Source organism: Drosophila guanche, unplaced genomic scaffold (assembly GCF_900245975.1).
Source record: "Drosophila guanche unplaced genomic scaffold, DGUA_6, whole genome shotgun sequence".
Lineage (NCBI taxonomy): Eukaryota > Metazoa > Arthropoda > Insecta > Diptera > Drosophilidae > Drosophila > Drosophila guanche.
In genome coordinates this window covers 2736540-2759438 of record NW_022995751.1, presented here as the reverse complement: position 1 = coordinate 2759438, position 22899 = coordinate 2736540, and positions in this window count along the sequence as shown.

The window sequence follows — 22899 nt, the reverse complement described above, 5'->3', positions numbered from 1 at the left end:
ACATTTGGACCCAATGGGCATAATGGCGTTTTCTGTTTCCTATGAGGCACCTCCCTGCCATATGATTCATGGCTTTTACTAATTCGGAAACCAATTTACGAGTGTCTGAGAATGCAACCGGCTAAACGAAAAATTCAATTATCACACAAAAAAAAACTATTTATAAACAAACACAGTAAAGTGAACCCCTCCGAACACCACACACCCACAGGATAAGCCAGAGAAGCCGAAATCTGTGGGCCAAGGTAAAGGATAATAGAAAAAAATATGTAAATTTGAGACAATATAAATGGCCATCATACAAGTATAGAAACAATATAGAAACAACATTTTAAGGGGGTATTTTGGAAAATAAAATGTCAAATAAAACAGTATTAAGAGTAAAGCAAAACAGAAATAGACTCACCGCTTATCATCTGGCTTTATCGTCTAATATTACTTTCGTCTTCTGACGATTTATAGTTCTTGTTCTTGCTCTTTATTTAGTCTTTGTCAGAAATGTTATTAATGTTATTTTTTTTTTCTCAACGGCATTTGATTTCACTTTATCACTTTACACTCACTACTTTTCGCCATGTGCCCCTTGCCATCATACTTGACCATCGTTCACTTCACTCACTTTACACTCACTATTTTTCGCCACATACTCTTTGCCGTCATTATCCATCCTTCACCATCCTTCACTCACTCTCACTCTCACTGAAAAAAAAAAAAATATATTTCGCCGTTGCTTTTGCTTGCGGCCATCAATGCACTCAATTCCGCTCTTTCTTTAGTCATGCGGTACATTTAATTGTTGTTCTCACTTGCATTGGATCTCACTTTACCACTATCACTCACTTTTCACTTTACACTCACTATTTTTCGCCATGTGCCCCTTGCCGTCATACTTGACCATCCTTCACTTCACTCACTTTTCACTTTACACTCACTATTTTTCTCCAGATACTCCTTGCCGTCATTATTGACCATCCTTCACTCACTCTCACTCTCACTTAAAAAAAATCACTCATATTTCGCCGATGCTTTCGCTTGCGGCCATTAATGCGCTCAATATTTTCGCTCTTTCTTTAGTCATGAGGTACATTCAATTGTTGTTCTCACTTGCATTGGATCTCACTTTATCACTATCATTCACTTTTCACTTGTTCCATGTGCCCCTTGCCATCATACTTGACCATCTTTCACTTCACTCACTTTACACTTACTATTTTTCGCCAGATACTCCTTGCCGTCATTATTGACCATCATTCACTCACTCTCACTGAAAAAAAACCACTCATATTTCGCCGTTGCTTTTGCTTGCTGCCATCAATGCACTCAATATTTCCGCTCTTTCTTTAGTCATGCGGTACATTCAATTGTTGTTCTCACTCGCATTTGATCTCACTTTATCACTATCACTCACTTTTCACTTTACACTTTACACCCACTACTTTTCGCCATGTGCACGTTGCCGTCATAATTGATCATCCTCTCACTCTCACTCTAACGGAAAAAAAGCACTCATATTTCGCCGTTGCTTTTGCTTGCGGCCATCAATGCGCTCAATATTTCCGCTCTTTCTTTAGTCATGCGGTACATTTAATTGTTGTTCTCACTCGCATTTGATCTCACTTTATCACTATCACTCACTTTTCACTTTACACATTACACCCACTACTTTTCGCCATGTGCACCTTGCCGTCATAATGGATCATCCTCTCACTCTCACTCTAACGGAAAAAAAGCACTCATATTTCGCCGTTGCTTTTACATTGCCGCCATCGTTGGTCATGCGGTACATTTTATTATTTAGTTTACTAACATTTGATCTCACATTAACTTTATCACTTACACTGATTCACTCATTGCTGCGGCACTATGCTGCACGTCTTCACTTCCGCACTTCACGCACGTTTTCACATAACCTGCATTTAGATGCGCACACTCCGCAAACCACTAATAAACAAGATTTAATTGACTGCTTTGACCGAGGGGTTGGGGGAAACTGCAAAATGCGAAAAGAGTGCAGGTAGTGTCTGCGTCTCAAAGCTCTGCTTAGAAATCGGCCATCGTTTCGGCTCGCCTTACCTCTTAATATCGTACTGATGCAAAAGAGAGCGAAAGTTGGTGGTCGGGAAAGAGAGTTGTGTACATATGTATATGCAAACGGTGGATCAAGAAGAGAACAGATCACGCCACTAATTATTACAAGAGTGCGTGAGCGTTGGTGTCTCAAAAAGCGTGAGCGGGTGAGAGGAATGCAACGGGGCAAGTCAAATCTCTTGCTCTCCCAACAAAGAAAGAGAACGAAAGTTCGGAGACTGTAGAATTTTCTACCTGCAGAATGGACTTTGGACTGCAATGTGCCGCTGAATTCCAAGAGCTTTTGCTCAGCAATGGTTCCCAGTGCGTTCCCATGACATTTGGTGCATTGAAAAGTACATAACAGCCAGCAATTATGCACGTATGTCTGGGCACCCCCTTTCCCATGCTCACTGCCGCGACTGCATAAATCAACCGGCAAACCCAACTCAAGCGTTTGGCAATTAACAATTTTACTTCTATTAGCCCTAACAATGTTACGTTAGCATCGCCATCCAGTGTAGCAGCAGGCACTGCTGCGCGTTACACCGCCATAACACCTTGTTGCACTTGCTACGCAGTAATTTAACGACTTTTCTCAGAACAAAGTAATACAAAACGGAGCACAAAGCTGCGGACTGCTGCCTGTTTAAAGGAAAATGCTCCACGAGATGCTCAGGCGATAATTATGTATAATGTATTTATGTATGTACACATTCATACATAAGTATGTACGCTGGTATTGTGTTTGACTTGGCAACAGGGCGGGGCTGTTGGGTAAATGACAGTATAAAGAGTATGTTCTACACTCTTCCCGGCTCCACTCTGACAGCCTTAGATGGGATAATTGAGAGTAAAATTACACCTGGTACTTACTAGTGGAATATTAACATAAAGACATATGCATGTACATATGTATGGAGATATGTATGTATGTATGCCTTGACTTTTGCGCATTTACGATCATTTCATTTCCGCTTTCCTTGGGTCATTATCTTTATATCTTTGTTGTAAACCAGCCTCTACCCAGCATTACATACATATATGTACATTCATACATATTATATAAATATGTCTCCATATCTGTGTTACATTATCTACTACAGCTTCTTCTGATATCGTTCTATCATACTATTTATGCACATAGTACATACGTGTGAGTATGTAGAGACGATGTAATTGTCTTCCTACTCTTTGTTGCAGTAATTATTTTAGGCAAAATCGGAATACCATCTTCCAAAGTATGTATTTACATACACAAGTGTATGTACAAATAGGACATGCACACATTTATGGCATACAAGCCCGTACATACTGTCATTGTAGCGTATCTGCATCGATGAGTGTCGCCAGCTCAGCGATTGATCTTTGCCCAGGTCTTTGTTTGGCCGTTAATTTGCGTGTATTACAAAATTTGCATAGCTATTGTGCGTGCTGTATAGAGCCGCCACCCAGCTGTGTAACCCCACCCCACAGCTGTGGGAGTTGGGAGGTGGGGAATGCGTCGTGCGTCATGCGCTTCGCAACTTGCATACATATGCCGCACCTGCGCCTACATGCCAAAAGCCACTGGATATGGATACGCCAAAGAAGGCGTTTTTTAATTGCGGCGACATGCCTCCACTGCCAATGACTCCTGTTGTCACTTGTGTGTGCCGATTGTTCGTTCGTTCGTTCGTTCGTTCGTTCGATCGCCAGATAGTTATGACTCTGTCGCCACCAAGTGGCACCCGCTGCTAGTTGCACGCAAAAAAAGCAACAACAAAACCTGCTAATCCGCACATGTTGTGTGTTTTGTGGTCGATTAGGTATGCATATGCGTATGCGAATCCAGCAAAAGTACGTCAGGCATCGGGCGAACACTTGGCGTCGTCGGAGTGTGTGTGGAGTGGAGTACTTGTCTTGTTTGATTTTGCATTTGCATTTGCATTTGCATTTGCATTTTGCTTGTGCCCTACTGTCAAACCTATAAACGGACTTTGTCCTTCCTATTGCAATGCTTTCTGTAGTCGAAGAACACGCATTCCAATCGCCCTAAACTCCTCCTCCGCTCTGGCGGCAACAGCTTATGGATTGTCTTAACTGATTGTTTGTTTGCACGTGTACTTTTGACCAGAGATCTATCTGTCTGTCACTAGGAGCTTGTATCTATGTAAGAGCCATCGCAGATGCGCGCCCGATGTGCCCGATGTGCCCGATTAGGGAAATTGTGTGAGAAACTAACTCAAATATTTGCCCACAGCCCTGTCCCTGTCGGGTTTCCATTATGACATTCGACACTACAGCTATTTGCTCACATTTAACGGATTGCTGGGTTTGTCCCGACTCTCGAGAGTGGTTGCTGATGGCGATGGCGGATACGTTTAGCAAATAAAAGCACACATCTTCCATGGGATCTTCCATATTCAACGAGGCAAGCCCGCCCAGATCATACATAGATCTTCGGCTTGCATCTGCCATTGAGCAAATAGAAATCGATGAATCCATGTCCGCTGGTGGACTGCCTCTTCAGAGCTCTTCAGCCGAGCTGTGAGCGGTTCCGAGTCATTGAATGACAAGTGTTCAAATACCAAAAGAGCCGCCGCTGCGCTGTTCCTCAATCGTCAGCGATGTTTTGGCTTTGCTTTTGCTTTTGCTTTTGCTGCATTTTATCATTTGTCTTACTCTTCCCTTTCGAGCTGCATATTTGCATTGGCCGTGTTTGTGCCAGGGTTCAGTCCCGCAGTCCCAGCGATTTGCATGGCCATGGCGTGTTTTCCCCGCTAATGCTGTGGCTGAAAACGCATTAGCAGTGGCTTAAGAGCACATCGCTCTGTGGTTGCTGGTGCTGCTGCTGGTGCTGCTGCTGCTGCTGCTGCCATTGCAGCTTGCAAAACAGAAACAGACGCCGATAGTTTGTTTAGTGCGCGTGCGCGTGTACATGGGCCGTTGTGGCTGGTCTGGGCTGGTCTGGTCTGGTCTGGGCTGGCGCATGCACACACAAGACTCGGAGATGGTGGAGCGTTGTAGCTGTTGCTGGTTGATCCGCGGCACTTTTTAAAGGAATGCTTGAAATGCTCATGGCCGTGCTGTGCTGTGCTGTGGGGATTACTGGCGTCCAAACATCGGTACAGATCAAAGAGCCTGGGGTAACATTTGATGGTAATTGCCGCTAAACGATTTTCAATGTTAGCTTGTGGAAACGTTAACATTTTAAATTTGTGTTATATACTCACTGGGACATGCGTACGTTGATGCCACCAAAACATCGCCTCAACATCGTACATCCAGACATACATACATACATACATACATCTGTCTGTCGTAAAGTTTTGCGTTCTTTCTCATTAGTGGAAATGGAAAGATTCGTTCTTGGGCATCGATACTAAATATTGATTTCGTATTCATTTGCATCGCGTTTCTGCATTTCATTTAATTTCAATAAATTGTGGCTTGAAAGGATTAATACCGCTGCAAGGACTTGGCTTACATTTGCATTAAGTAATGGATTTATTGTGCTCCAGGAGAACGTATGGGAACATCATTTCAATGGCATAAATAACCAAGCGACTGTTCGCTTCTTTTACAAGTGTCATCGCGGGACACAGTTTCATACATATGCACCTATTTATGTATGTAAATATGTAACTGTATGCATTGTCGAATAATATTGATGACTGCCGATGACTTTTCGATCATAATGAATGTATGTAGAGTGCTGCAGAGTAGAATTCTCCAATCAAAATCAGCTCATTACGGAGGCTAATGTAAGCACAACAAAGCCTCTTTCTGGCGAGAGATTTATTCAACAGCTTTAAGTGGTTCGTTGCTTCACTTGGCAGGAGGATGATGCAGCGCTAATGACATTGAGCACGACTTCTTACAATGACCTGAAGACTCGATCGATGTTGGGATCAGATATTGTAAGCGCGGTGTCAGTAAACGGATCGATGCAGTCAAAGCCAGAAAAGTATTAATACAAAAAGAAGTACATTTTTTGAATAAGAATTCTGAAAGGGAGCTGGGAGCAGGGAGCAGGGAGCACACCAAGAACTGGACGTAGGGCGGTGTGAAAAGGCTTTCATTTGAAACGCAAACAATCGCGTTGAGTAGGAATTGAAATTAATTTCATGTATCATCATTAATCAAAACACTCGCTGCCAACAAGGCAGCCAAAGTGCCTTCAGAGACGCTGATACGAATCGAATATGAATACACACATACATACATACATACAATTTATGTACAAATGTATGGCTGCTGTGTTGAAGAAGTTTCCTTGTGTATAACGATATTCATTCTGCAATCGAGACTCGAAAACGAAGTCTCTATCGCTGTGCCTGTGCTGAGGGGCATTCCCCGGTCTCGAACTAATCAGCATGCAAAGAAAACAACATTAAAGAGTCAACAACAACCGTCTGTGAGTCTCAACACAATTATGAGAACTGACGTTGCAAGACTTTCCATCCATGCTTAATGGCAAGTCACTTTCAGCGCCCCAGTTCAGTCATTGTCATTCGAACCAAACTGAACCGAACTGGAGCTGTGCCAGTTGGATATACATATGCGGATGAGTCTTATCTTGTCTCTCGCCCCCTCTCTAATGATGTTTTCTTTGGAAAGCTAGAAGCCGCAACCAGTAGTTCAATTACAACTTCACCTTTCTTTAAAGTGTTTAAAAATCGTAACAATTATTGGGTGAAAGGTATGCCGTATGCCCGTATGCCCCCGCTGGCTAAATTTATTAGCGAATCTCGTAGCTATTTTGTGTACATTTAGCCATGAATAATATGCATAATTGGAAACCAGTGGCAGCCGAAATGCTTCATTTACATCTATTTATTTTGTCTCCTTTTCGGATCACTATAAAATACATTAACAAAGTGTGCGCCCCCAGGGCGAGACCTCCAGCAACAGCAGCTCGAACACCGATACGAACAACAAGAGTAACACTGGTTGGAGTTGCCTTTTGTCTGTTCACCTCCACCTTTCTCTCTCTCTCTCTCTCTCTCTCTCTCCCTGTGCCTCTCTCTGTGTGTAGGTTGATGCTGACAATTTTGGGAACGGCTCCGGTTTCGGCCGTTAACAAAACATGACATTTAATAATACGTGTACAATATACAACATGAGTGTTATCGCCGACTAAAAAGCTTTTTGTTGCCACTCTCCTCGCCTCTCGATTGTTGCCGCTGTGTTGCTGTTATTTTCTGTATGTGTTTTCCGTTGTCATTTGTGTATCGTATCGGATTTTCTGTGTGTGTTTTGTTGCTGTGTCCAACATTCGGAATTCATAGCCGAATCTGAATCTGTTGCCCTGACTACTGCTGCCCCCGAGCCGAAAGGTTCAAATAAATGGGTTCTCCATATTCGGCTTTATTCGCCTTTTATCACTATTATTAATACTGTAGATTTCAAATGACACACGTCTGTATTTCCACTCGTATTTGGTGTGTGTTTTTGATGTTTGTTGTGCCTAATGGCTAGTACCTGCTCCGCTTTATCTTTCCGCGCGATAAGCATTCAAATTTGTATTTTAAGCGGGGCCTCGCTTTTTGTATAGACATTTTGTAGTTCTATGCTTAAGCTTAAGAAGGAAAATTATCCGTCGGGCTATCTATTGATTGAATCTACAGAGCCCCCAGAAATGGCTATCAAAGAAACTGCCGCAGTAGCCGCTGTAACGATGAGTTTTATAGGCTTGCAAATAAGAAGAAATATAAGAGAACAATTCATTAAAAATAGAAAAACAATTTTAGGTGGAAATATATTAATAAATTCATAATAAAATACTCTTTAGAAATCTTTAACCAATGTCCAAACATATCTAATCCTTTATGCATTCCGCTTGCAACTATTGTGAGTCCTCATGCCAGCCCCACAAAATAGTTTCTGATGTCTGTTGAATATATCTGTTATATATCCGCTGTCTCCACATGAAATATGAAATATCGAACCTGGTGGTCGTCGTCCCGCCATTTATTTCTACTTATTTACCAAAAACTCTATCTCTCCATCCGGTAGGGGCTGGCAGGGTTGGGCCACATTTGACGCATCAGAAAATAGTGGCTGACAATGAGTGTTGAATGGATGCCATTCCCTGTACCTCCCCAGCTGGCTGAAGTTCACGTGCATAGGGAATAGGATCTGTACACGCACATAGACATATATATTGTACATCTGTGTGTGTGTGTGTGTGTGTGTGTGTGTGTGTGTCTGCTCGCTTGTGTCAATACAGGCAAAAGTCGAACAATGCGGTTCAGTTCCGACAGTCGTCATCCTGTCAAAACAAAGTGTGATTATTGATAATTTATGATGTCACGGCGTTTTTTCCGGTCTTCGAATTATTATTTTACTGTGCTGGTTGGCCCACCGATATACACACACTCGTATGGAGTTCCTATTGCTTTAAGCTGCTGCAGGAAAATCACTCAATTTCCGCACAGATCGATTTGGAACTTTAAATCTCTGTGGTGGTTTTTATTGCCTAATAGTAGGAGGAGTCTGTGCCAAGCCGGGTCCAACTATTGCTAAAATACTAAAATTAATGTGACACTGTCTACTCTCTACTTTGTGTCTGCTGTTTTCCTGGCAGCACACGACCTCTCAGGTCATTCTCTGTGGCTGCGCATGCGCAAGATCACACAGCCCTAAGCAAATATTAGCCGTTTGTGGCTTTAGTCCAGGGACCAGGACAATGCTTATGGGTTTTGTGTGTTATTTGCTTAGCGACTGTTTTGCCAGGGATTTAGTGGTTGCTGCCACAGTGGTTATTGTGTGAAAATCTCTGTTTGTGCCTAGCGCTTAAATTTATTGACGTTGTAGGCATGAAAATACCAATGTAAATACGATCCTTAATGCGTTTTGTCTGGTTGTGTTTGGGTACAGGCTACACGCAACGCAAGGAATCAAATGGCAAAACGGAAGTTACGCAGGCAAAACAAGCCGGAAAAGTGCTGAAGATGTCACTGCAGCTCCTTAGCTGATATATCTATGAAATGTTATCAAATTTGATGGATTTATGCACAAATAATATTTATGAAGAATATTTATATGGAACCCAACCGGAAATGGGTTTGCCTTTAGTGCCTTGCACACATCTGGGACAAATCATGGTTGCCTCTTCTCTGTAGGGGTTTAATTAACGCCTTCGTCTGGCAAATGAAAGTACACACATATATGTCTGGCTGTATATAGGAAGTGCCTCCAGCAAGTGCGTTGCCCGCATGCGCGCCATGTTGCAGCTTCAATTCAGAGCTACGCGGAGCCATAAACGCCATAATTTGTTCTCAAGCGAGCCGCGTCGGGAACGAGAGTCAGTAAATCCATTTAGATCGCCTCGCCCTGCCCTGCCCTGCCCTGACCAAATATGACGCGCCACAGCGAGAGACAGAGCTGCGGCTCAGACAATACTCGTGCCGCATGGGGCACGCGACGCAACGTAACGCGTTCGCCACTTCGCCTCGGCTTATTAGGTTAATTACGAGTTTTTGATTGGTAAATTAAGGCTGTGCGCCCAGGGCGGGCTTTGTTGTCGTTGCGTTGCTATCGGCTGCCCCTGCCACAGACTCAGGCGGGGGCCCGTAATGCGGCACGCGGCACGCGGCAACCCGCTGCTATGGCCAGCCATTTCGAAATCAGTTCTTAAATGGATGCCTCAATTCAAATGCGTAAATAATTAATTTAGAAGGCATTTAAGAGCTGCTGCTGGCTGTCCAAAGCCATTGACGACGCTCTCGGCTGCGAGTATCTCAGAGATACAGATAAGCCACCCGCCGTGCCTCATAATTGGCTCCGCTTTTTTGTGAGGCCCAGAGGCACGGGCCAGCCAGGCCCGACACAGGAGCTAAGCCAAAACACCTACCGTTTAATGTCATTGTGGGGAGCCTGGCAGGAAACTCTTTTGAGAGCTCCTCTCCTTTTCCCAATAAATGCGCGTATATCGAGGAATTTGTGTCCTAATTAAACTTTGTTTTGTTTGCCAACTACGTGGGTAAAGTGATTACTCTGAAATTATTGAAATGGTAATCAGATAAACGAGACTCAACTCCACGCGCTATCACAGTCTGCCAAATGTATGTACTATCATTTATTTCTCTATTTACTTTCATCTGCCAAATATAATCTATAATTTTAATGTATGACAATGAAAGCAAAGATAGCACGGCGCAGAGCGATTTATTATCAGAGTTGAGAGGCGATAATGAACACACAATTACCGCGCCCCAAACAATGCGGTCAGCAAATATATTCGTAATCGTTTTTCCCTCACAAAATGCACAAATAAATAACCGAATGTCTGTTCTGCTCTGCTCTGCTCTGCTCTGTGGTGTTAAAAGGTGTAATTCCCTTAGTTGGACATTGTGTTTCCTTCATTGATTCTTCGCTAGTGGCAAGGAGCTGTGTTTCAGCCACTCGAATAGCTTCATTTGTGAATAGACAGCCAGGCAGCTGTGCCACTCGAGGGTTGTTACGGCACTGAAACATTTGTCCCCCAACAAAATGTTATAGGAAATTTATGTGGTTTTTCTTTTATACGAAACACTTTCCTTAAGCCCCAAGAAACACGCTTACAATAAGTAAAATTGCAATTGGCAGAAGGTGGCTACAGTATATAATTGTGTGTGTCACAAGGAGAGACACTGGCGCTGTAATTTTAGTGTCTAGCCCCGCACTTAAATGGAACCGGAAGGGGTCTGGAGTCGCCCCCAAATACTTGCAATTACCTATGTACATTTGTATGTATACATTCACGCACCTACACATTAACCCAATGCATACTTCAGCATAACCGCGAACACGCAATGATCAAATAAATCAAACAAAATAATTGCTTTTGTTTCAACACCGAGAACATAACATTCACTTTACTTCTGGATTGTTGGAGCTGCAGCAGGACCCCCGTTTGCAGGCGGTAGCACCGCGGCCTGTCGACCTGAAAATATGTTTCGCACCTGTTCAATAGTGTACGGGTATGTTTGTTTGTAGTTGCCCGAAGAAGTTCGACTTCTACCTCAGCCAACCTCCAAGCAAAACGCAAATTTACGACACGCAACTTGGTTCTTCTCTGTGCCGTTCTGTGCCGCTCTCTGGGGCTGTGCTGCGGGTGTACCTCGTACCTCGTACCTCGTACTCGTGTCTTGTGTCTCGTGTTCTCTGTCAGCGCCAAAGACGCTTGCCGACATGCCGACTGTCCTCTTAAGTGCACCAAAAATGAAAATTAACAGCACCTGCGCCTGTACGCGATTGTGGCAGGATTGGCAGGGAAGAGGATCCCATTGGTACGACCTTTTGCGGCTAAAACATGGCAGAAGTTCCCTTAAAAGAGCTTCATTTTGGTACGATTTTTGGGTGAATATTTACAGAAAGACTCAGAAAAATTGTAAAGCCAAATTAGAGCCTCAACACATGGGCACACACCAAATGCGATTATGCGAGTATCGCCCTGCAAAGCTGATAAAAAAGCGGGCTGATGTTTTTTTCCGTGTTCCGAGTTCTCGTAACGCTGGAATGGCGGCAGCTCGGGCGAGGCATCGACCTTGGTTATAATGGTCGGCCATATTTTATTGAAATCCTCCCATTGTCATTGCTGCCCCTCCACTAACGAGGTTGCCAGGGAGGCCTACCTACCACCCTTCACGCTGTATGCCGTGTCTCTGCCATGTATTTATCACTTCTCGTATGCCTATTCTCTCCCATTCGATCATTGGCGAGGCGAGGCGAGGCGAGGCTACGGCTGACGTCTATGGCATTATGGGTTACGGGTTATGGACGCTGCACCACAGGGTGCGGGCATTGAAAGAACTGGAAATGCTTTCAATCGGAACTGGCGATAGGGTGGGACTTTTGGCCATCAGCATTATAGTTGTGTGTCGTGGCTTTGGGTTAGGGTTGGTTCCGCCTTAGCCAATTTGTATCTATGCTACTCCATTTAGGTACTTACAAAATTATTGCAGGGATTGTCATTGCAGGGAGATCTGGGATCTATTTGTCTACATATGTATCCAAAGTTTCTGCTCATACATAAATATTAATAGCTTTAAATTTATCAAATAAATTACAAGTTTTTCCGCTTGATTTTTGAGAGCAAAACTGGAACCAGAAATTTCTTATTGGTGTAAAGAGGCGCGCACCTGGAAGATTTATTTTAATTTGTATCTTTTTCGCCACAGTAATATAAGAGACATTTATTACAAAAGTCGCTAATCAAATTGGCAACAAAAAAAGAGCGAAATAAAATGTGTTAACCTTGCACCTAAAACATGCGCTCTCTCCTCTCTCCTCTGTTTGTACTAAGCCACAAATACAAGTATTAACCAACAGAAAATCAATAATTAAAATCAATATTGGCTAGATTATTCCTCGTCGTAAGTAGCACAATTATTAATAAGCGTGATAGTGCTGGTGTAAATGGCTGCTCGCCCCAGGGGCTTATCTCAGGCTGCTACACGCTCCTGTTCCGACTCAAATGAATCGATGCGATGCCAACATTAACGAGCATCCTTCTCGCTGTGTGTGTGTGTGTGTGAATCCTGTGAGGAGTGGCACAGTCCCAATCGATTCGAATATGCCGCACACTCATTTCTGCTTGCTCTGACTCTGTACCGAACGGGCCGTAATGCGTTCCGGATTTTGAAATGCGATTGGCTTCGTCACGTCAATGACATCGGGAGTACAGAGACCGGAGTGCCTGTGCCGCAGGATATGGGCGTTGCATTGTCATTGTCATTGTGGACGTTAGTTAACAGTGCTGTTCAATTTTTCCGCACTAATTAGATTAAAGGGGGCTACAGACAAAAATCAAGGCTGCTCCTTTTGATGGAAATGCGAAAAGGCGAACGAGCGAGCGAATGCAGGGCTCAAAAGGGAGAACAATCAAAGAGGAGTTTGTGCGGAATTCCTGTATCGGCAGCCGGCGATAAAAAGGTCAAAACAACTGGCAAATACTTTAATCCTATTAAGGACATAATTCAACTATAACAGAGACACATGTTGCCAGCGCAGACGACAGGAAGGATAAAGAGAGCCGGTGAGATTGTCCTTTTTGCGCCGTTGTTGCCGTTAAAAAATAAAATTCTATCAAATGTGGAGAAATAAAATCGACCGAAGGGATAATGCCACATAATGGAACAGCATATCTGCAATCAAAATAAATCAAGTCCAAATATGGAACATTATTTTAGCGAGTTTCTGCCTTAAGTTTTGAGGGGAAACTTTTCACTTCACTGAACCGCTGAGAACCTGTGGCTCTGGAATAATTCTATTAGGCTGTGACAATCAAAAATGTTCGGCTATTCACACCGATCGGGAGAAGATTAAAAATATCTTTGCTCATTTCATGGGTTTTCCCATTTTCAGCCAAATCCTCTCGCTCCTTTGTGTCTCCTCCGCTCCGGCCGGCTGTCACACTGTCAGTGGTCCTTTGTTCGACATTGTTTGTTTGCATCCGTTTAATAATTGCAATGTTGCTTTTGCAACAGCGATGATGTCTCTTTTGCCAGTTTGTTCGCCCATTCTAATTTCCATCTGTTCTGGCAGTCCATCTCCGATGGCTGTGCCTGTCCACACTGCCTGAGTAGGGATATCCCAGAGACAGACAGACAGACAGACAGACAGACAGACAGACACACAGACAGAGAGTTTGTTTTGCCGATTGTCTGCAGTTAATGCGAAATCCGCTTAGGGTCTCTCTGGTCTCTGTACATATTTGTGCATTTCACAGAGTTAATACTTAAATTTGCAACTTTTTAATTATTGTAAGCGGATTCGCCGCACGGGAGGAACTTGTACAGGACATTCCCAAAAAGGGTACTCGCTTGGGAAGGCATGTGACATGTCCACACACTTACTTATATTGCTTATGTTTTGGCACAGACTTGCAGGCATTAAAGCAGCTCTGAAATATTTTATTTAAAATATGAAAGAAAGGGAAAAATGGGGAGCCAACAGCAGCAGTGGCTGCATAATATGTAATATGCATAGATAATAGCTTATTGTTAGAAACTTTTTTAATATGAATATGCATATTGTACGTACAACGGCATCCGGCGAATGCCGCATATCCTGATGTCTCTGAAAGAATACTCCTTCGCTGCTGCTGCCTCTGCTGCTGCCTCCGCTGCTGCGTTATTGTTAATCATTGAACAAAAAGTGAAACGAGGCAAAAATATACCCAGCTGGGGCATAATTAAACTCAGGCGCTGTTTGAAAATGAAAATAGAAGAGCGCCAAAAGGATGGCGCTGACAAAAAAGGAAAAAGAAAAATAGGTATATGTATGATGTATGTATAATGTATGTAAAATGTATGTATATGCATGTGTTTGATTCCAAAAAGGAGCAGCACAAATAAAAAGTTCTGGCTGCAAAAAGGACTGCGGCTAAATCTGAACAAAACCGAAAATATTTTAATGACAAAACCAAATGTTCGCAAACAAAGCGAGGGGCATATATGCATTCAAGGCTCCCCCAAAAAGAATATCCCAATGTCTGCCTCTGGTATGTGGCAGCAACAATTCAGAGCAAAAGCAAAATGCCACAGCCAGCAACCCATTATGTGTGCTCGTACGTAATTATTTGCATAAAAATATATATGCAGAGGTCTAAACAAAACAGTTTAGCAATCAATTATGAAAACACGTTAAATAGCTGAGAGCAAGCGAGGAGCAGCGAATGGGAATGCCGGAGGTACAGGCAGGGGTGGCAGGCAAAAGCATCTGAAACAGAGGCTGCTGGCAGGGAGGGGCTGCCAAAGGAAGGCAACAAATGGATGAGGGCTTTGCGCGCACTGGAGACAACAAGACAACAAGACAACAAGCGGCAGACAGATGCCATTGTCACTTCGAACTCTATTTACCTTTGAAAGCAGTCTCACAGGCCCAGACCCATGCCCAAGGCCCAAGGCCTACCAATACGCAGTCTCGTGTGGACAAAACTAACACGCTGCAACCAGTGCCAGGCACAGCAGAATGTGTGGCTCTTCGGTAACCAAAACCCAAACAACACCCAAACCCAAACCCAAACCCAAACCGATAAGTGAAGGCAAATACGAGTAGGTGAGAGAGGTGATAAACGACTGTTTGCTAAATTAAACAAAAGTAACGCCTCATGAGAAATGGCCAGAGGAAAGCACAGAAAATATCACCAATCAGAGTGTGTAATGATGGGAATCATTGATAGTTGATTAAGCCAACTTAAGAGCTACAAATTTCTTCCATTTTTCAACTGCGAATTGCTCAAACTTTTACACACGCATATTTCTATTATAAACGTTTAATAATTACTATTTTGGTTATATTAAACACATAAAATGTACCAAAAATATTACAAAACTTCTATGAATGGTGGGGTGCACTCATATATTATGTTTCTTTATCAGCCTGTTTGGTAAATTACTTTTTTTGGGCATATGAAAACTCCATTAGATGCGAGCATTTCACTGCCATTTGGTGAATATTTCCATTCAGCTCAAAATCAAATCCTACACCCTACAAACTCAACGATTTATGAGTCTACATAAATTCAGAGGGAATATTGTATGACGCTGCTTCTACCCACCGCAGTTAATCGGATTATAAAACGCAGTGTTTGCCTTGGCCACCTCGGGCTGGGCTCTTGGCCAATGCTGCCGCTGCTGATGATGATGATGGTGGTGGTGGTCTGGACGCTGATAATATATCACACATTATGCTGCCTTGCCTTGCAAATACATTATCTAAATATTTACACCTGCCTAGAAAAGAAACCTTTCACGAATGTAAACCCGATTGCGGCTTCCCCAGTCGAACGTTGATTATCTTGTTAGAGAGCTGAAGCGAATAAAGCTTTAAAAGTCGCGCCACTAAATTTGTGCGTTTCTTTTTTATTCATTTTTGTTTTCCCCCATAAACTCCTTGAGGACTGTTGGCTTGACAGTGAATCCTTCGCTCAAGTTGAGTTGTTATGCCCCGAAGTTGAGTGTTGGCAAATATTTAATGTACATAGCAAGTATGTACATATGTATGTACATCTCTCGGTCTCTCTCTTCCCATCTCTGTCTATCTTGAAGCATTGTTATCTGCGCCCATCCATGGGGTATTTCTTTTTGTCGGGGGTGGAAAGTAAAGTCCTCTTGCTCTGCCCTGCCTCTGTCTTGTGTATAACACAGAAAAAATCTAATTTTCCAACTTTTTACGACATTCGCGTTGCCAGTTCTGCGGCAATTTCATAAATATTTTCCGCTTCTTTGCGTTTTGCATACTTTGTATGCAAAAAAACATGCCATCATCAGAACATTATCCCGCCGCGTGTAAATGAAATTCTCCTTGTCTGGCCAACCGCCCGTCTGTCCGTCCGTCCGTCCTCTGGCAACGATTGTGGCAGCCACAGTGGCTGTGGCAGTGGCAGCAAAACGCAAATGGGGGAGCATCGCGAGCGAACGAACGACTGGAGGGTTGTTGACTTATATCATTTATCATAAGGAATTAGGTTCAAGCTTGTTATTAATATTAGACTCGGGTATACCCCTGCCCCTGCCACTGCCCCTGCCCTCCTGCCCGTACATTTTCCGCCTGGTCGGCGTGAAGCCGTTAACGTGCGAAGAGCGTTAATAAAGTTCATAAAATAAACAGAGTCCCGCAGTCAACATGTGAAATTAAAATCCTGCCAAACAAAGCTCTTGGCAAGTCTATTAAAAGCAGAGCCAAGACTTTGGGTGGTGGATAAGAGGGCATGGCTCTGGGCTTATCTGCCGGATAAGCTTAGTAACTTGACAAGTTTATGTATCAATCAATTTCGGATGTTTTCATAATTGAAGTGTTCCAAGAAAGTGAAATACTTGGAGCGCTGGAAGTCAGGCAGAACTCTTGAGATTTATGACTTGAAAATTTGCGTTTATTTCTAGATGACAGCTAAAACCCTTCTAGCAAAAGTAAACAAATCTAAATTAATTTGTGCGGCTAGCGCTGTCTTGGCCACAAATGAATTCCTTTCGAACCTCTTTTAATTCCGCGGCGGCTGCCATCCTTTGCCCCGACATGGCGGCCCTGCCTGCCCTGCCTGCCCTGCCTGCAACCCCCTAAGCGAGCTTGCGCGCAGCTACAGATATATTTTCTTGCTTCTTTTCTTTTTATTGTAAATTTTCGCTGACCATAAGCCACGCCCTGTGCATGTAGCAGCGAGTGCAACAACACGACTGGGGAGAGAGCGGAAAAAGTCAGTTGGCATGAAGGAGCCAAGACAAACACTTGAGCCTAACAAAAAACGATAAAACAGAGCCACCACATACATACACCCATGCGAGTAGGAAAAGTTGCAAACGGTAACAATCTATGTAGAATGCTGAATGTTTTATGGCCGCGCAGAGAGCCCAGAGGCAGTGGGGCCCAGGGAGCACCAGGGTGGGTTGAAGCCACACACATGTCCAATATTCGCTTAACGCGATAAAAATGAAGTAGCAACATTGAAAATCTGGCAAGGCATGGCCCAGGGGCCTCCGAGGTGGCAACAGACGACGGCGCAACATACACAGTAAAAAAACATCAGTTACATTTTGTGTTTTTTGTTATGCAGAGAGTCAAAACACACACACACACACACACACACACACACACACACACCAGCAGCTAGTTGTGTATCTATGCGGATGGCTAACCATAACGAATGCTAGACCAACCCATCCCGTGACTACTTTCACCCACACCCAAGCCCCCGCCCTGTGCTGGTGGGCACTCCCCAACTCCGGCATGAAATTTCGGCCATCTCTGTGCCGAAAAAACGAACGAATCAAATAAAATAAAAAAGATAGCGTGGTTAAACGCGCTTATTTCGGTTTATGATTAAATTTATTACATGTACAACGGAACCACAAGGCAGGAGTGGGGCAGCAGCAGCAAGCCCACCCAAAAAAATAGAAAGGGAAAAGGCAAAGGCAGAGGCAAAAAGGGAGCAAATGGAGAAAGAGGCTACCGAAATATAAAAGAAAACTTTGGCTTCCTTTTTAGATTTAATTACGACCCGTAAAAAGTGGCAAAAGTTTTGATCTAATTGGTCATTCATTTAAGCTTAACCCTTATTATTTTTGATGAGCACTTTTTCTAATTACGAGCCCCAAAAATTGATTCGAATTCGGCAGATTCCTGGCCACCATCTCCCAGTTCCCTTGGGTATCTCGCAGCTATTGAACTTTCGTGTTCAACCGCCAAGTGGCAGGCAGGCAGCTCGTTCGCTCGCTCTCTGTAAGTGCCTCCCCCCACACACATCTACAGACCCAGCCCGGACCCTTTTTGTGTGCCCCATTCGACGTGTGTGTGTCTGTGCGAGTGTGTGTGTGTGAGTGAGATGCAGCAACGTGTGTAGCTGTCGCCCGTGTGCAAAAGTATCTTTTTATCTGGCTCGCAGTGTTTCTACGATTGCCAGCCAGGGATAGGGATTGGGATTGGGATGGGACTGGGGATGTGGCTGTGTGCTGTGTGCTGCGGCCGTGTGCCCCTGCGCTACCAATCGAACGCTGCTCGGCAATGGGGAGTTGCAGGAAGGGAAGGAACCACAGGGTCCGACCGACCCCGGCGCTAGTTCTGGCGCTCGTGTTCGTGCTTGCTGGCTCTTTCGTACTCGCCACAGTCTCGAGCGCTCTCTCGCTCTCTGTCTATCTCTTGGCAAAGCTTTCGTTCGTTCTGCTGCATATCGTCCTGTCTCTGTCTTGTCTTTTAAGCCCGTTCACGTAGCTCGTTTTTCCTCGCTCGTCCGCCGTTGCCCCGTTGCCTCGTTTATTTATGATTATCTGTGTACAACTTGTTTCATGTTCATCGCATGTCGATGATGGCTGTGCTCCAGCATAGAGAGAGCATCAGGCAGTATCTATCTGGTCTGGTCGTTACACTCCAGCATTAAACCCTGCCCCAGGTGCACACATAGACACGGACACAGCTACAGATACAGAGATAGTGATAGAGCAAAGGCAGAGGCAGAGACAGAGGCAGAGACAGAGGAACACACCTTTTGCCGAGTTGTTTTTGCCGTTTGCTGGCAGCTTGCTGCTTGCTGCTTGCTGGTTCTTCTTCATTAATGGCTGGTTGGTCGGTTAGCTGGTTGGCTGCATTTCTGGCCCACTTGCAACTTGCAACATCCTCGGATTGTAGTGCTGCAGTTATGGTGTTATGGCCAAGCCATAAGACACAAGCCCAAGACGAATGCAAAGGTTTGCTCCTCCCAGACAACAGTCAAGGCCCCAACTTGATGTACACACATCTATTTCTGTACATATGTTCCCATTTCATTCCAGCATTTGTATCTTAATAATGAACTCGCAACTCCTTTAAGAAAATCAATCAAAAACTTTGCCACAGCCCAAAACTTTGCCTGAAGGAAAACAGAAGGCTGCCTGCAGATACCCGAGTAAATCAATATCCGATCCACTTGATTTTGGTGGATTGGTGCGGACTGGGAGGTGGTAAAACAAACCGCAGTCTCAGTCTGAGTCTCAGCCCTTCCTCTAAGCTCCAAGCGACGATGCCGACGAGTCAAAGCGATTACACCAGAGCGGAGCACCCAAGCACCTTTTCATTTGTATCTATTAGATTAAGATTCGTGTCGTACGCACACACGGCGCTGCCTGGCTACACGCGCTTCCCTTGTACACACACACACACACACACACACACACACACACACACACAGAGAGAGAGAGAGAGATACAAGAGATACGGGGAGCTGGGGCAGAACTGTGAGAAAAGTGCCGAGAAAGTTGAGCCTCAAAGCTCACAATCGTCATTGGCTCTGCACAAACACAAATGCCAAATGCCTTCTGGTAGTAACAACCTGAGCGGTGCTGTTGCTGCCACTGCCACTGCCACTGCTGTTGCAAGCACAAGAAAAGATACACACGTACACACAGGTACATATGTACACACAATCTGTGTGTGTGTGTGTGTGTGTGTGTGTGTGTGTGACGAGGCGAAAAGATACGAAAGGCAGCCCAAAAGCTGCCACTGCTGCTGCTGCTGCTGCCATCAATACTCGTACAACTACAACACACAGAGAGATACAACGCTGCCTCGCTGCCTGCCTCATGCTCTGTGGCAACACGAAAAACACAAAGGATACAAATATATCTCGTGTTCGAAATATAAAAATCGTTAAACAAAGACTGAACGTTGTTTCTGGATTTGGATCGACTGCGACTAACGACTGCGGACTGGCAGTGGCAGTGGGATGGCAGCGTGGCAGTGGCATGTGGCAAGCGGAGTGGGCGACTCCGGGCATCATCTTGCCCTCCCGCTTTTGCTTGCGGCCTTTGGGGGCAACTTTTCCATGCCATATCTAGCTCTCGCTCTCTCTCTCTCGTTCTCTGGCCTCTTAGCGCCAGTAAGCGACTGTGTGCCCGCCCCCCCCTTGGGGCTGAGCCCGAAAAAGACTGGTGGCCAATCTCGCGCCTCCCCCTCCTGCACCACACACACCGCCCCACGACTCCAGTTGCGGCTCTGCGGTTGCGAGTGTCATGGCCGAGCCGTGCCGGGGAGCTGCTGCTTGGAGTTTGTTGTTGGAGTCCCCGTGGAGAAGGCGACGGCAATTTTGTAGTCGCGCCAATGACTTGACGTGATCTGAATTTGTTGCCTGCTCGCGAGCCAATTAAGGCCGCACAACGTTGAAAGATGCTCTGCGCCGGGGATCCTTTTCTCAGTTGGCAGGATCTGCCAAATGATTATCAATTATATTCACGGGGTATGCAGTACAATATTTTCACTGATTTTGGTTTACATTTGCTGTTGTGGTGTGCCTGGCAATGTCCGTTAGCAATGTGAATGCGGGAAAAGGTGGAGGTCTGGGAAGGAATTTTAGTAAGTAAAGGGAAGTCAATTTTCGGTTTAAATTTATTTGATTACAAATGTATAATAAAGGGGAACCAAATCTAGATATGGAAGTTTTTTTCCATATTTTATTTTATATTTTTACCGAAATCGAATGTATGTTTCTCTTTATAATATTTGTATATTTTTTAGATGTTCCACAAATAATGCTTAATCATGAATTGATGCCCCTTCTGACCTTCAAAATTAACTGCATTTCCGTGTTGACAATATTGCGTATACGTAATGCAAATGCCTATACGAAGAACGCCTCTTCAAACAGCTTTTTGATGGGAATCGCAATGCTTAAGGATTCCATTAAAGATCTCAAACTTATCCTATTGGTAATATGAGTACCTCCACCATTGATCTCTGCACATGCAGCGCAGAAGTACGAGTATGTTGCAGGCAACTTTGGCGATCGAAAGATCGTTGAAAAACAAATGACTATTGAGGCAAACTAGTTGTTAATGGCTTAAGGAGGAGGGAGCAGGGGCTGGAGCTGGAGCTGGAGCTGGAGTACACGTACAAAGTGACTTCATTCAAATGTTGTAAGACTTTGTTTACTGCGTGTGCGACACCATGTGGCAGTGGCAGGGGGTAGGGGGTGTGCCACCGATTGCCTGCCACGACAAAGTAGCTTTCGAATATAGTCTACATCCATCCCATTTGTGTGTACGAGTACGAGTAGCTGAGTACATAGGTACATTTGTAGAGGGGGTTGGATGGTTGGATGGTTGGATGGTTGCACGGTTGGAGGGGGTGTGCGAGGGGTACATGGGATATACAGACTTATAAACGACGTGTCAGTGGTGTAGCCATCCCGCTCTAGCAGGCAGGCAGCGCCGTCACTCCTCTCGAGTGGCGTTTCAATTAATTAGAAAAAGTTAAAGAAACGCCACGGAAAGAGGCGAAAAACAGAGCACAAAAAACAGAAGAAAGAAACAAAAAAAAAGCAGAAACAAATACCTACATAATAAAATGTAAGAGCGTATGTTGTAGATGTAGCAGCAGCAGCAGAGGCAGCAGAGACAGCAGCAGCAGCAAACGTTGACTGCGGCAGCGCGAAAGATGCCACCAATCCCAGCAGCAGCAAACAGCCAAAGCGGTCAGTGGCAGTGGGAATGGCAGTTGGCGGGTGGCAGATGATAAAACATTACCCATCGCCACAGTGTACAGAGGTACTACGTGCAACGACAGCAGCAGCAGCAGCAGCAGCAGCAGCAACGGCAGCAGCATTTGGCCCAACCTCTTCTTCACGACTTTCGTTTCGTTTCGTTCATGTTCATCAAGCTTTTTCTTATTTCATCGAGCAGCAGGCAGCAAGAGAGTGAGTGGGAGAGTGGAGCGGAGCGGAGCCAAACACTTTGCTTTCATACGTCGCGACGTTCTCGTGTTGTTGTTGTGTTGTTTATGGCAACAAATACACGGCAGCAACACCCACGGCAGCAGCAGCAGCAGTCGCAGTCGTAGCAGCAGCAGCAGCAGCAGCAGCAAGTAGCAGCGTTGCAACGGAGGCAGCAACAGCAACAAAAACATTGCCTTACAAATACATACATCGGCATTTACAACAACACGCAATAACAGCCATTTTTCTAGTTGTTAAGTTAATTTTTTCATGTTCTCTCTCTGGCCGGGGCCACATCTTGCCGCACCGCTCGCACTCAGCGCCAAGTGCCAAAGAGCGAGGCGAAGCGCAGCCAACAGCCAACAACTGCCCTGGTCGTTGTCGTCGCTGCTGCTGCTGCTTGTGCTGCTGCCGAATGCGATTCGTGGCCCAGACCGGGCACTTGCTATCTCACTCTAGCACACCGCAACTGCCAGATACTTTATTTATGGTCACAGCAGCAGCAGCAGCAGCAGCAGCAGCAGCAGCAGCACAGGCAGACCAAGCAGCAGTTGAGATACTTTTTGTATGTTGGCCTGCCCCTCCGTCCGGATGTGTTCCCATGACGCAACCGGTTCTCGGTTACCATCTTCTCGCTCGCACTCACAGTACGTGTCACACACACACACACACACAGCTACAGCTTT